The sequence below is a fragment of the Ursus americanus genome, chromosome 18 (genome assembly GCF_024610735.1).
Source record: "Ursus americanus isolate L20-20 chromosome 18, mUrsAme1.1.p, whole genome shotgun sequence".
NCBI classification, from domain to species: Eukaryota; Metazoa; Chordata; class Mammalia; order Carnivora; family Ursidae; genus Ursus; species Ursus americanus.
The window spans coordinates 52,573,205-52,587,134 of NC_142144.1; the positions used below are offsets into that span (position 1 = coordinate 52,573,205).

General features: G+C 39.8%; 1 long non-coding RNA gene across 3 annotated transcripts in view; it reads left to right on the top strand.

Moving 5' to 3' along the window:
• Positions 1-722: 722 nt before the first annotated feature.
• Positions 723-13,930, top strand: part of LOC123781125 (uncharacterized) — a 33,171-nt gene continuing 19,963 nt past the window's right edge. The window contains exons 1-3 of one of the 3 annotated variants that reach the window (XR_006776613.2): positions 723-1,106; positions 2,180-2,359; positions 7,652-7,810. This is a non-coding gene — a long non-coding RNA (uncharacterized LOC123781125). Of the gene's footprint in view, positions 1,107-2,179; positions 2,360-7,651; positions 7,811-13,930 lie in introns of those variants that run through there. The other 2 variants (XR_006776614.2, XR_006776612.2) reach the window with 2 other exon arrangements.

A 13,930-nucleotide genomic window follows, 5' to 3' on the forward strand; every position in this document is an offset into this window, starting at 1 on the left:
ATTATTTGGTAGATTTAGTTTAAAATTTAAAAATATGCTAATTGCCGTTAGTTCACGACAAAAAGAAAATAGTAGGCTTGAAGAGAAAATTAATGTGGGATAAGTGATTAGCTTCAATATTGAATAGCAGTTTGGTCAAGATAATTTAAAAACAGAACCTTTTTCTCCTCATAGACAGACATGTAACATCTTCCATGCATGTGCTTCCAGAAAAGGAAAGCATGCTTTGAAATTTAATAGAGCCATGCTGACAGGGAATAAAATGTTAGATTTCTTTATATTCAGCCTATATAGCATATTTAAATTATTCTAGGCAATTTATTTCGTACGCTAAGCCTAAGGACAGCAAATAATTACTATTTTAATATGCTATGCAGTGTAGCTGCTTGCTGCTTTTATATTCCAGGTGGGAATTATAGAGCCCCTCCGCTCTTACTCTTGAGCTCCCGAATATGGTGTGGCCAACCACGATGGCAGCTGAACTACTTTCTCTTGTCAGTGATCTTAACCTGACACCACTAGGGCAAGGCCATGGAACCGCACCATTCTCTTTGGAGAAGAGAGGCATGTGCTCTGTCTGCTAGGTCATGCTTATTATATGAAGCAGCTCTACGATATGAATTACTGTCATCTGCTAGTCACTGGAAAGTCTGCTCTAATCAGCAATGTTAAATATAGTTGCCCTCAGGGATGAAGAACAGAGAGGAGGAGGAGCCCGGTGACCACATGTGCATCCTGCTGACCAGAGCAGGCATTTGGGCCATGCAACCAGGACAAGTGTCATGGCTGGGAACTTAGAGCAGAAGAATGATAATAGAAACTGAATTAGTTATGGTAAGAAAATGTGAAGGTAAGAAACGAGACAGTCAGAGAGGTATGCTTTCTCCAACCGTGTCTTATGGTTTTAAAACTCACAAAAGTGACATTTCCAGCATGGACCTTAGTCTTCAAGACCCTTTCTCTTGGCTGCTGTCTCTTTCTCTGCCGTAGAAGAGGCTCACTGCATGGAGAGGGGGGAAAGGAGCAACGTTTACAGAGTCCCAAGCACCACCCAAATTCCCAAGTCGAAGTCATTTGAGTAGCAAAGGAAGCAGCTCTCTGATTCTGTGAGTTCCCTTGTGATGCTCGTTTCCCTGGGCTTCTGCTCAGTTGCAAACAGCACTTTCAATCACTTGCCAGCAAGCTCCGGCACTTGGCTTCTCTGTTGCCATAGAAAAGGGTGTGTGGTGGGCAGCGATGGGGAGGAACCCAAGAAGAAATGGTGAAAACTTTGGCTTAGCAGTCATCTTATGGTTTCATGAAACCAACTCTCACATCTGTAATCAGGCAAAATTTAAGTTGCTATTACTCTGACTGGGGCTTAGAATCAATGAGAATAAGGTAGAAATTCTTTTTTCGCATGCTGAGTCTCTTCTTTAAACTGAGCCCTTTGGCTTACGGATTTCTGATTCTAATTATCCTTTCTCTTAACTATTATTAAAGCTTATATTGATCGGCCATTGAGTATGTAATAGCATTTCACTAAAATCAGAGGATCTAGGAAAGATTAGAAGTATTTACTGGAAATCTAATTTGGCTAAAAGCAAAGCATCTGGAGAGTTCCTGACTTACTTAGCTTAAGATTTCTACACCCAAAAGGTAGAGAGAGTATAATGATCTGAATGTTTAGATCCTCTTGTTGGCAGATTGGGATAATGTGACCTTGTAGCCTTTAGTAACTTAATAATTTGGGGAGGGAAAGACTAAGCAAAATGAAATAGGCACTCTAGATAGGAGGAGGGTAGGAATGAAAAAGGCAAAACAAACACACAAGTAAACACAAAAAAGGACTACTTCCAGGGCCTAAAAATATCTCGAAAACGAAAGGGGCAGATAGTGGTACAAAGATGCCAAAATTTAAATCCTAATTATCTTTTCATACCTGATCACAATAAGGAAGGAAAGCAGAAGCTTATAAAGCAGGAGAATCTCTTGGAAGAATATGTGTAAAAGGTGACCAGAAAGACTTTAGAAATGGCACAAACTTTCATGAGAGTGTCAGAGACACTGGATTGTAGGATGTGCTGAAGCATTGGAAAATTAGGGGGAAAATGTAAAAGAATGTTTTTTAAAGCAATAAAATTATTTTTAGATTTGAAACAAACTGCACAGGACAAAGCTATTTTATTCTCGATCTTAGGAATGGAGTGCACTTTTTTTTAAAGATGTGGAAATGGAGCCCCAGAAGGCAAAGATATAACCAAGAGCACGCAGCTGGTGAATGTAAGAATCCAAGCCACATTGTGATTCTTCTGAATGTGTGTCCTGTGTTTTCTTCACTGCTGAAATGATGACCATCTTACCAGGTGACTTACAACAGGTAAGGTGCTGCTCTTAGGACTAAACCCCAACTAAACAAGTACTCTAGTGGGTGATGGACATCAAGGTGGGCATGTGATGTAATGAGCACTGGGTATTATATAAGACTCATGAATCACTGACCTCTACCTCTGAAACCAATAACACATTATGTGTTAATTAATTGAATTTCAATTTTAAAAATAAAAATAAAATAAAATAAACAAGTACTGCATAAGGGAGCCTGGCTTGAAAATAACTTAGCTTTTGGGGCACCTCGGTGGCTCAGTCAGTTAAGCATCTGCCTTCGGCTCAGGTCATGATCCCAGAGTCCTGGGATTGGGCCCTGTGTTGGGCTCCCCGCTCAGTGGGAGTCCATTTCTCCCTCTACCCCTATCCTTTACCTCCGCTCATGCTCTCTCTCTCTCAAATAAATAAATAAATAAAATCTTAAAAAAAAAGAAAAGAAAATAACTTAGCTTTTTCCACAGGCTTATTCTATTCCTTACTCAATATCGTATAAACAATCTTTGATGATCCTTGTTCTATTATACTTAGCTAGACAATTTCAAGAGCACTGTATCACTTATGGGTCACCTTTAAAGCAAAGGGAGGCTATAAACATCATTTAAAAGAGTCTAGGATTAAGATTTGAAACGACGTCATCTGTGCAAGTTGTAAAGCATGAGTTGCTCATTCAAGCACTTACAGTAAGTACCCAGTCTACTGATATAAATAACTGAAATGGAAGAGGAGCAGAGAAATATTTCTCTACTACTAGGGGAAAAAATCAGTGGAAGCCTGATGAGAAACAAAAACTGGCAGTCTGCCCTGGGTCACGCACCCCGGCAGAGAATGACTGGGCTGTGGCACACTACAGAACTTAGGCCTGTCCGAACAAAGGCAAGCACCACCCACCTCTGGCCACAGTGTAGGAATACTTACCCACGGCTACCAGAACTCCTCATTTTTTCAAGGGAAAACTGAACTTTGGGTATTTATGCAAAATGGCCCAATTTTTATGCATTGGCCCAGTTATTAAACAAGCCAACAACAACAACAACAGCAACAACAAAAATCAGTGTGTACAATGAATACACTCTTTCCAAACTTGATCAAGCCCATAAGCCAACAATTCACTACCTCTGAACTCAAGGACGTAGGGCTGTTTATTCTGAACAAGAGAGAATGCTAACAGTAACCTCCATTTTTAAAAAGGGATATTGGGTGAAAGAAGGAATCACTTACTTGTTCTAGATGCAGAATGCCGACTGACACTCACAAAAGGTAGACTCTAAGGAAGACCCTTCTAAGAGAAATGTCCGAAGCTGTTCTCCAGAGGCATTGCCTCCATGAACTGCTGGTTCTCCTGCCTCCTGAAAGACCTAATACAATTTAGGTGATAATCAGGAGAGATACACAAAACCCTGTGTGTATCCAAACCACAATGTATCTTTTTCTCACATAAATATAGAGCTTCAACTACTGGATTTCAAGAAATGTGTAGTTTATCTGAAGGAGTTAAGAAAAGAAAGAGTAAAATGATCAAGGAAGTGGTGCTACTCCTTTCTAGGACAAATAAAAAAGATTAAGAATCTTTAGCGGGTAAATAAGATGGGGAGGTGACACAGATCAGCACTTAATATGCTCACATGTAATCTGCATTTCTTAAGGGGTTATGGTGCCCTGACTTTCCTTGACTTAGTTGCCTTGGTCCTTTAGAACTTCTTGGACCCCTATGATGTCTAGGGACATTTGTGGGGTTCAGAATTCCATGGAAAACACTTAGGAAGCTTTTCCATGGTTCATAATTTTGGAATATTTGTACGATAGGAACTCAGAGATCATCTAGTCCAATTTCTCATCTTCTAACAAAGTAACTAGGGCTCTGAAGATTTAAGTGATTTTTATCAGTTTCCCAGGTACAGGCAATGAAACTGGAACTCATAAGTTCAACCCTACACCATTTCTCTAGGCCACATTTCCCCACTCTTTAATAGTGAACGACGGTGTTGGCTGAAGTTCAATTTCAAACCAACGTGGAAGTAGGAGAGAACACTCTTTGAGATTAAGAGAGAGAAGGAGAGAGAAGTAAAAAATGGCAAAAGCACCAAGAACACTAAGAAATAAATAGACAAATATTATAAATAAAATAAATATTACTCATACCAGCTCCCCGTGCCTGTCCACCTTCTCAGTACACCTGTCACCACAGATCTGTTCTAGAACTAGCTTCTTATCCAGCCTCACGATATTAGGTTTAAGTAAATAATAGGACCCCTGAGCTCAGGCAGATGTAAAAGTGTTGAACAGAAAGCATTCTAGTGTTCATATTTCTGCTCAGTGGGAGATCAATTTACAGATTAGAGGTTAAGCAGGAAATGACTCTTCTCATTAAATGGTGTCTAAGTGCTCCTCCTTTCAGCATTGCCTGTGACTAAAACCTCTGATCCCACAGGAAAAAAAAAAAAAATATGTTGTCCAGGAAGAAGGCAGACATAGAATGTGAACTTAGAGACAGCTATGGCTATGCAATCACACAGACATTTTCATTAGCAAATGAAGCAGTTTGGGTCGAAGGAAGTTGGATGTAGGAAAATTTCTTGTATTCATTCATCAAACATTTATTGAGTTTCTATGATACACTCTGGGTTTGATAGGGCTACTTTAGTGGATAAAGTAGTCGGTTAAGTTCCTGCCCTCATGAAGTTTTCATTCTTGTTGGGAAAAGGGAAAGAACAAAACACAAATACAAATAAAAATAAATAATATAAAGTCAAATAATAATAGTTGTTAGGAAAAACCAAGTCATGTGAAGAGAGGAAAGCAGGAAGTATGCACTTTCAGAGGTGATATTTGAACAGAGATCCAAATAAAATAAAAGAGTGAGTGAACACCTAAATGGAGGAAGAATTTCTGGGAAAAGAAAACAGAAGAGAGCTCTAGGAGCAGTGCAAAGATCAGGGAATGAACACAGGGGATACCAACTATTCGAAGTGAAAGCTATTCAACAGAAAGATTGTATTTTCAATTTCCATTCAAATGTATGAATAAAAATGAAAATTTGGTAATGATAGCCTCAAAGCAGGAATGTGAAACTCCCGTTAAGAGCAGATTATGGAGAACAGAGTTTCATGGAGCCAAGAGAAGAGATGTCAGAATTAAAACTAGCTACTCATCTTTATTATTTGCAGATTACTAACACCTTATGTGGTAGACCCGTAAATTGATATTCTATACCCTTTTATATATGATAAAAAATGATTAGAATTTTAATACAACGTGTGAGTATAATAATTGTGGGTAAGTTCTTTATCTTCATAAAATTCAGGGTAAAGAATTCCTTTAGATACTTTTATTCAGAGATGCCTAAACGACCACAGTCATTATTCTACTGTCCACTTTCATGAGCTATTGGAGTGTAGATTGATAAAAATATTCTGGCAAGCTATTAGGCTTTAGTGTTTAAAGAGCCTTGAAAAAAAATCCATGCCATTAGATACAATAATTCCACTTCTAGGAATCCATCCTAAGGAAATAAACAAACACAGACAAAGATTTATGTGCAGGGATATTCACAATAGCTCTATTTATAATAGTGAAAAATTAGAAACAGCCTAAATGTCCAACAACAGAAATTATGGTACATCCATATGATGGAATATTTTGCAACCATTGTAAACTGTGAGTTTTCAAAGATTTTTAATAAGAAGGGGGAATTCTAATGAGTTCAAATAAAATGGGAAAACATTCTAAAAGTTATATATATAAAATATACAAAAGATGTATGTGTCCATACCTAAGGAATAAAAACTGAGAGGGGATAGCACCAAATAGCTGAATAGTAGAGGGACCTTTTTTTATTTTCTTCATGCTATTTTTTAAAAATTTTTCCACATTGAGAACCTATCACTTTTATATATTAAAAAGTAAAGAATGTGAATATTTGACTCTCCTCAGATGGCTCCCCTTCGTGGGGGTGGAAACTTAGCATTTCTTTTAAGTCTCGAGTTAGCTCAAGCAGATAGCATCTCCGTATATTCGTCCAGCTGATGTCTAGATCCAGAAGTTATACTTGTCTTCAGCCTAAGAATTTAGACATTTTAAAAAAGATGCTTAGGTCCTTGCCAGAGTTTTCCAGTTTGTCTCATTGTTTTTCCAGGAGACGCTCTTTGAAACAAATATTTCCTCGGTAAAATAAATTTGAGAAATGCCACATAGCGTATCCTCCTCTTAAAAGCCGCAACGCGTAGTAAGATGTTCAGGTTTCCAAGATGTACTATAATATAGAAAATGAAGTGAACTTGTTTTTCCAACATATACCAAACTTGATGAGAAAAAGCTTTTTTGTTTGTTTTTTCTTCACATACTTTCTTGTAACATTTCTTCAGCACTAGAGTTGCGTGGGAAACAATCTGCAAAGTATAGGATTAGATGATTTTGAGAAAAACAAATCCATAAAGGGCTGTCAAAACTGGAGTGCTTGGGGGAAATGTTTTCAGATTAAGCCTAAAGTCTTTTAAGTTGATAGTAAAAGTACAACCATGACTTAACTTAATGTTTCCATTTTACTTCTATTAGAAACCTGATTCTTAACAGGATCAAATCATATTGTCTGTTTACTCATGGGCTGGGATATAGTCTGAGAATGATTCAGTTTAGTTCACTGAATTTGATCACTATGTTTTGGAGGAAGAAAACTCATGATTTGGTTACAGCCCCACTTTCTCTTTGTGTCGGAATACAGAGAGAACAGCATAGTAATAATTTAACATCTATGGATCAAATGAGTGAGTTGAAAAATCTGTTATTCCCACCCAGCGCCTTGAATACAGCAAGAAGGACACAAACCTCACTACATTTTTGTAATGATTTCATCACTGAAAAAGACCTTAAAATGGTCTTCTATTTCAACCCTTGTGTCTTCAGAGAGCTGAGCATTCTTAAAAAAAAAAATTTATTTATTTGGGAGAGAGAGAACATGAGTGGGGGGAGAAGGAGAGAAATCCTGAAGCAGACTCCCTCCTGAGCGCGGAGACCAACTCGGGGCTCCATCTCAGGACCCGGAGACGGTGATCTGAGCCGAGATCAAGAGCCAGACACTTAACTGACAGAAAGATGAGCATTCTTAACCTCATTTCCAAGAGAAAAGCAAGGACGTTAAATGACATGCTCAGGGCCACACAGCTATGCTTAGTCTTCATCCAAGATTTCTTGGCTCTTTGTTTCTGGAAGGGAAGAAATGGAAGTGGCTATCTGAGCTGACATGGGTGGGAGAACAGCCAGCCTCCAGCCCCCTCCATCTCATTTTCAGTCACTGTGATCCTGTGTCCACCTGTGGGAGCCCAAAGTCACCAAGTCAGCCACTAAAGATGCAGAACTCAAACCCAGTTCTTCTGCTCTGCTGTCCTTGGAATTGGTATTTGAACGATGTTCCAGTTTTTAAATCAAGGTGTATTATTCTGTCATGAATAAAGTAATAAAAGAAAGCCAGGAGGGGCGCCTGGGTGGCTCAGTTGTTAAGCGTCTGCCTTCGGCCCAGGGGGTGATTCTGGAGTCCTGGGATCGATTCCCACATCGGGCTCCCTACCCCGCTGGGAGACTGCTTCTTCCTCTCCCATTCCCCATGGTTGTGTTCCCTTTCTTGCTGGCTGTCTCTCTCTGTCAAATAAATAAATAAATAAAATCTTTAAAAAAAAAAAAAAAAGAAAGCCAGGATGGCCAGGATGGCCCCTACCCATTTGGAGCAGATAACTCTTCCCACTTCCCGCATCAAAGACACTCAGGAGCAGGACACACAGCTTTTAGCACTTCACAGAATCTCTTTTGGCCAGTGACAGCTTCTAAAGAGAAATCTCACTCCTGCCTTCTTCATTGGGATGCCTCAATGATTTCTTGAATGGTTTTAGATTTTACAAAAGACAGAAAAAACAAGTGTCTTCAGGGTGCTTTTCCCTTTAAATCTTTCAAAATTCCTTAGGTAGGGAATTTAAAATGGCCAAATGCTGCTTTAAATTATAGGGAGAGGGGCACCTGGGTGGCTCAGTCGGTTAAGCGGCTGCCTTTGACTCAGGTCATGATCCCCAGGTCTTGGGCTCAAGCCCAGCGTCTGGCTCCCTGTTCAGCAGGGGAGTCTGCTTCTCTCTCTGACTCTCCCCCACCTTGTGCTCACTCTCTCAAATAAATAAAATCTTAAAAAATATATAGGGAGCAAAATATAACAACAAAATAAAACAATAATCATTACAGCTACCATTTACTGAGTGTTTTTTGTCAGTCACTCAATAAACACTTTTCCACAATTTTATATAATGATTCTACCTTATGAAACAGATCTTATCCCCATCTTACAGGTGACAAAAATGAGGCTTAAGGGAGTAATAACTATCCAGCCCTACCTAAGTTACCCAGCTCATGAAGCGTCAGCGCCAGAGGTTGAAACCCCTCTATTGCGTTCCTCCTAAAGCCACACACTTAATATCTGCGTTACTAACTTCCAGAACTTCACGGTGGGATCCTCTCCTCAAAAGCTAAGATGGCGGTATGTTTTGTATCAATAAAGTTGGTTAGTTCTTAAATTAATGGCATCAATGGAGCCAGACATCAGAGCTCTAGTTCGTGTGTGGGCTTGTTGATTTCTTTCCTCTGGCCCCAGAGTGGGTCTCTAATCTCGGCCAGCTGGCCACCATTTAAAAATGTGCTGTTAAGAGACTAGATAGCAAAACACTGTAGATGGCTTTGTGAAATCCACCAAAATTACACACACACAAATGACATAAGGTCAAAGTACTGCTATTGTTGGTCAATGCCATCAGCGCTGCATGAGAAGGACAGGGTTATGTAAAATCTCGAAGTTAAGTCCAACACTAAGGAACCCAGAGGGTCAAGCACAGAGCTCTATTTGTTTATGACATGACTTTAGTGGAGCAGCTTGTTTCTTGTGGATATCTGTCCGCATTTCGAAAATTCCGGTTATTACATTTTACCAAATGTGGTTGCAGGCACCAAGCATGCTACGAGGAGATGCTGGCTCGCACACTGATGAAAATGGGTCAATTTATTAAAATGTCCACCAACAAATATGTAGGAAATGGGCTTTTTTCCTTTAGGTCGATGAATATTAAATCAGTGTTAGAAATAAGGAAATATTAGTTTCAGCATAAGATTAGAGAGTTTAAAAGGTCAGTTTGAGGTGTTTATAACAAACAGGAGTCAGAGTGAGGCAAATAAAAAACAAATTTCCTTTTTATTCAGATGGAGATAAAAAGTACATGGGTAATTGCCTGAAAATTATACTAGTTTTCAAAATGAAAAAAAAATTAAGCTTCTCTGATATCGCATGAGAATGTAGATGACACTAATAATATAGCACATAACGTTTCTTCTCAAAAACCTTTAAATTTTACATTTGGTTGTAAAAATATGCACAAATATAATGGAATCAAAGTAGCTTGACACTGTAAACATTTTGCAAGTTTTAACTTGAAAACCCCTTAGCTTAAAATCCGAGTTTGAAAAGTACTTAGTTGAAATAATTGTATACCTTGAAGGAAACCATGGACGTAGGTCCAAAGCCAGCCTCTTTCCCTCAGAATTAGCGGGTGATGCTGGTTTACACTCAGCCATTGGCCACGCACAGTGGCTAATGACATCTTCACAGCTGTTGGAATCTAGTGGTCTGATAAGCCATGAATTTCAAATACCAAAATTACCACTCCATTTGAGCACCTCTTTTTTTAATTAAAAGAAAAAGGTTTCGATGAAAATGAAGAATGGAATTTTGTGTGTGCGTGCAATGTGGAAAATAAAAAGGAGACGCATAGAGCCCAGAAAACCCCAAGCGTAATTAATCAGATGGCAAGGTTCTTGCCAAGGGCATGAGAACCAAACGCTTTTCTTTACTAAATTGAAATCAACGTCTGTCCAAGGCATTATTTCATAATTGTACTCCTCATCCCCGCCTTAACTTCCTTTTTGTCCTTTAAACCCCATTCCTCCGTATCTACTGCTTTGGTACCCCCGAAGGGCCTGCCTCAGGAGGCACAAAAGCGCACTAATGCTGGGTGAAAGTTGGCACTTCATCCTTCATTCACTGCACTGAGCTTTTATATTTTTCACCCTCAAAGACAGATCTTAGAGATAGATAGAGCTCTACCCTTCCTTCATTTTGAATTTCTTGGCTCTTGTCACTTTAAACCAGATCCTTCATGTGATTTAAATGTGACCCCCCCCACCTCCTTGGGGTAAGGGGAAGGGTAAAGAATTTAATGTTATTTTTAACTGAACTATCTTGTTAACCTTGGGGGACATCCCTGGAGCTGAAATCCATTCAAGTAATAATAGTTCAGCAACTCATTCCCTGCAGAGAGCTCTGCCGAGTCAGTCTGGAAAAACTCTTTAAAAGCACAGTCTCTGCCTGGCTCTTTTCTTTTGGTTTCTGTGGAATTTTTCTTAGTAACAATTTTTAGCTGAGGGGGTTAGCGACCATTGTAAACTACGGGCGCGCTGAAAAGGGAGTGTGGTGGGGAGGACTGCTCAGCGCACTAATTAAAACAAAGCCGGCTTGTGTGAGCGGTGTCCTCCCCTCGGTGCCGAGGGGCAAACAGCACAAGATCCTCTCGGAGCGCACAGTTCTCCAGTCTGCAGGGACTTATATTTTTAAATACAATTCAAAGCAATGCCCCTTTGTTGATTATACTCGCCTTGCCAAACTTGAGGACCTCCAAAGCTGCCAAACATTTACTTTTATATTTCGTCTGCCAAGCTGCCTTCCAAATGCTGTCATTCTCACAGAGGGCAGGGCAACCTGTGATTACCAGCTTCCCAAAATTCTAGTGAGCTCCGACGAAATTTCACAGGGAGGCTGGTTCTGAGACTGAGCAGATCCAGCCAGAATTTGGTGTCACTTTCATCGTGAAGAGGGAGATAGAATTGTTCTTGTTTCCTGATCGTGCACGAGCTTGAAAGGGGAGAACACCAAAGCAAACTTCCCAGCTCCCTGTGTGCAAGCCGCAGAGAGTACGCAGTCCAGACGCAATTCAAAAAGACTTGTCAAAGGAAAGAGAAATGCACAAACATGTCTGTGCTCTGTCCTCTGCATTTTAGAAGCATCTCATGTTACATAGCTCATGTGAACTTTATTTAAAGCACAGCTATCCACGAAGTAGTCCCTTTATGGTTTCAGTGGCTGTCCTCTTTCCTTGCTCTTCACGACTGATTATTTTACAAGCTTTTTTGTAGCTGGGTTTATTTGACTTAACCTTTTAAATGTAGCTTTGTTTCTGACAATACAGGAAGTAGAATGCCAAAGGAACACTCTGCATGGGGGGGGGGGGGCGGTGTAGGCACAGGAGAGGGGCACACGATTTGAAATAAGTCTTGGGAAGACAGTAAACTAGTTTGGGAGTTTCTCGATTTTTCCAATGTGACTATCTGTAAGAGCTGAACGTCAGGTTTTGATTCCTAGGTTTTATGAGGTTGCAGGAGTACAAAACTAGTACTTGGCTAGGTGTTCTTTTTCTTTTTCTGATGAAAAATGCAGGCATGAAAAACAAGGTGTAGCATCCGTTTTCAATTAAAAAAATAAAAATTTAAAACCTCTCCCTCTGGGCCTGGTACTGAGCCAGGTGAGGGAATGGGATGGGTGTAGTCACTGAGAAAGTAATAAGATGAAAATACCCTTCTGCTTGAAGTAACTTTATATTTCAGAGGGGTCTCCCCCTCCCCACCCGCCGCTTCCAATAAAGAAAGTTTCACTGTGCTATCATTTTATTTCAAATGGTGTTTCTTAAAAATTCATTTACTTTAAAATTTTACCAATTCCCAAAGGCACTGGATTTGATTTCTATTTTTTCTGTGCATCTCTGATTTCTGTTCGATCCCACAGGGGTAAATATTTGACATCCAGCCATTCCCAGGGGTGGCAGACCAATGTACTAAACACAGAGTCGTTTCAGTTCACCAAGAGATGAAGTCAGGCTCCAGGGGATAAACAACCGTCCATAAATAACCTCTCAGAAATAGCCTGAGGAACATGTCCTGCAAAGAAAGCCTGGCTCAGTACATTCTATTTTGTTTATTTTGCATAAAAGTTTTCTTTGTCTAGATTTGCACCAGCATAAAAGCATTTTCAGCAAAACAGGTCGTTAAAACAAAGACAAGTTTAAAAACAAAACAAACAAACAAGAAAACCACAGAAAGTCCCACCTGAAAGGAAATTAACTGTTGCCCCTTGAAATTCCAGGAGAAAACGAGCTTACTTGTCATTCTAATGACTCAAGAGTGGTAAGGAGAGGAAGAGGACGCCGGGAGCATTCCATGCCAAGTGCTAATATTCATAGCCTCTGTCTGAAGCCCAGGCCTATATGGCAAAGTGGAACACATTTTCAGTATCTGGCTCCTAGCGGTGAATTCAGCTGTTGTCAGTAGTCGGGAGACATGCTTCGAGACTTATTTTTTGGTCAAGATGTAACTGACCCATCAGTGCTGTGAAATAGCTTGAGTCACTTTTCAATAATATGGAGGAAATTTACCATTTTGAGACGTTCTTTTGGAACCGTATTTTACTGAGATGAATTCAAGCAGTGGGAAGAGGTGGTGGGGAGGTGTTAGATGGATCTGTATTATATATATATATACATATATATTTTTTAAAGATTTTATTTATTTATTTGACAGAGCTAGAGACAGCCAGCGAGAGAGGGAACACAAGCAGGGGGAGTGGGAGAGGAAGAAGCAGGCTCCCAGCAGAAGAGCCTGATGTGGGGCTCGATCCCATAATGCCGGGGTCATGCCCTGAGCCGAAGGCAGATGCTTAACTGCTGTGCCACCCAGGCGGCCCTGTATTATATATTTTGAGCACTCACTTTTGAGTGAGTTCAGTTTCAAACCGTCATTGAGCTCAGTTTCACTTTTAGTGTCCAAAGAAGTGATCCAATTTACATATTTGGATAGCTTATGCATATAAATCAATTTCAGAGGATTAATAAAAAAGAGTACAAACTGCAAAGATCCCACCTTCCATTGTCATGAATCTTAGTCCATTTTCCTTCTAATTTCTTTGGTTTCTGTCTTCTTTATTTTATTATCACCACCCTAGGGCAAATTCTTATCATTTCAGAAATGTATCATTATCACATCCAGCCTCCGAGCTGGCTTGACTGCCTTGAAGCTCTTCCTGCCACTATATCCCCATCCCCACCTTTGGGTTAATTATCTAAAAATCATGCTTGATATCATGAATTCACCCTGCTCAGAATTTGTGTTGGCACCTGCTTCCTAAAGGAGGAAGCCCAACCTCTGACTTTTCTCCACTCTTCTAATTTCATGTCTACTCATGTCGCTAACCAAACTTGCTGGAACAATCCTTTAAACTCTCTCATGATCCACTGCCCTCACCTTTATTTACACGGTGTCCCTGCTTCGAGTGTCTCTTCTTCAGGTTGATGTCTCAAGGTCTAATTCAAGACCATCATTATTCCACAATGACCTTTAGTTTTTCTGAAACGCTATGAAATAATACATCACTTACTTTGAATTATTGGTTTAGCATGCTTACGTAGCTCATAACCTGAACTAGATTGCAAATTCCTTG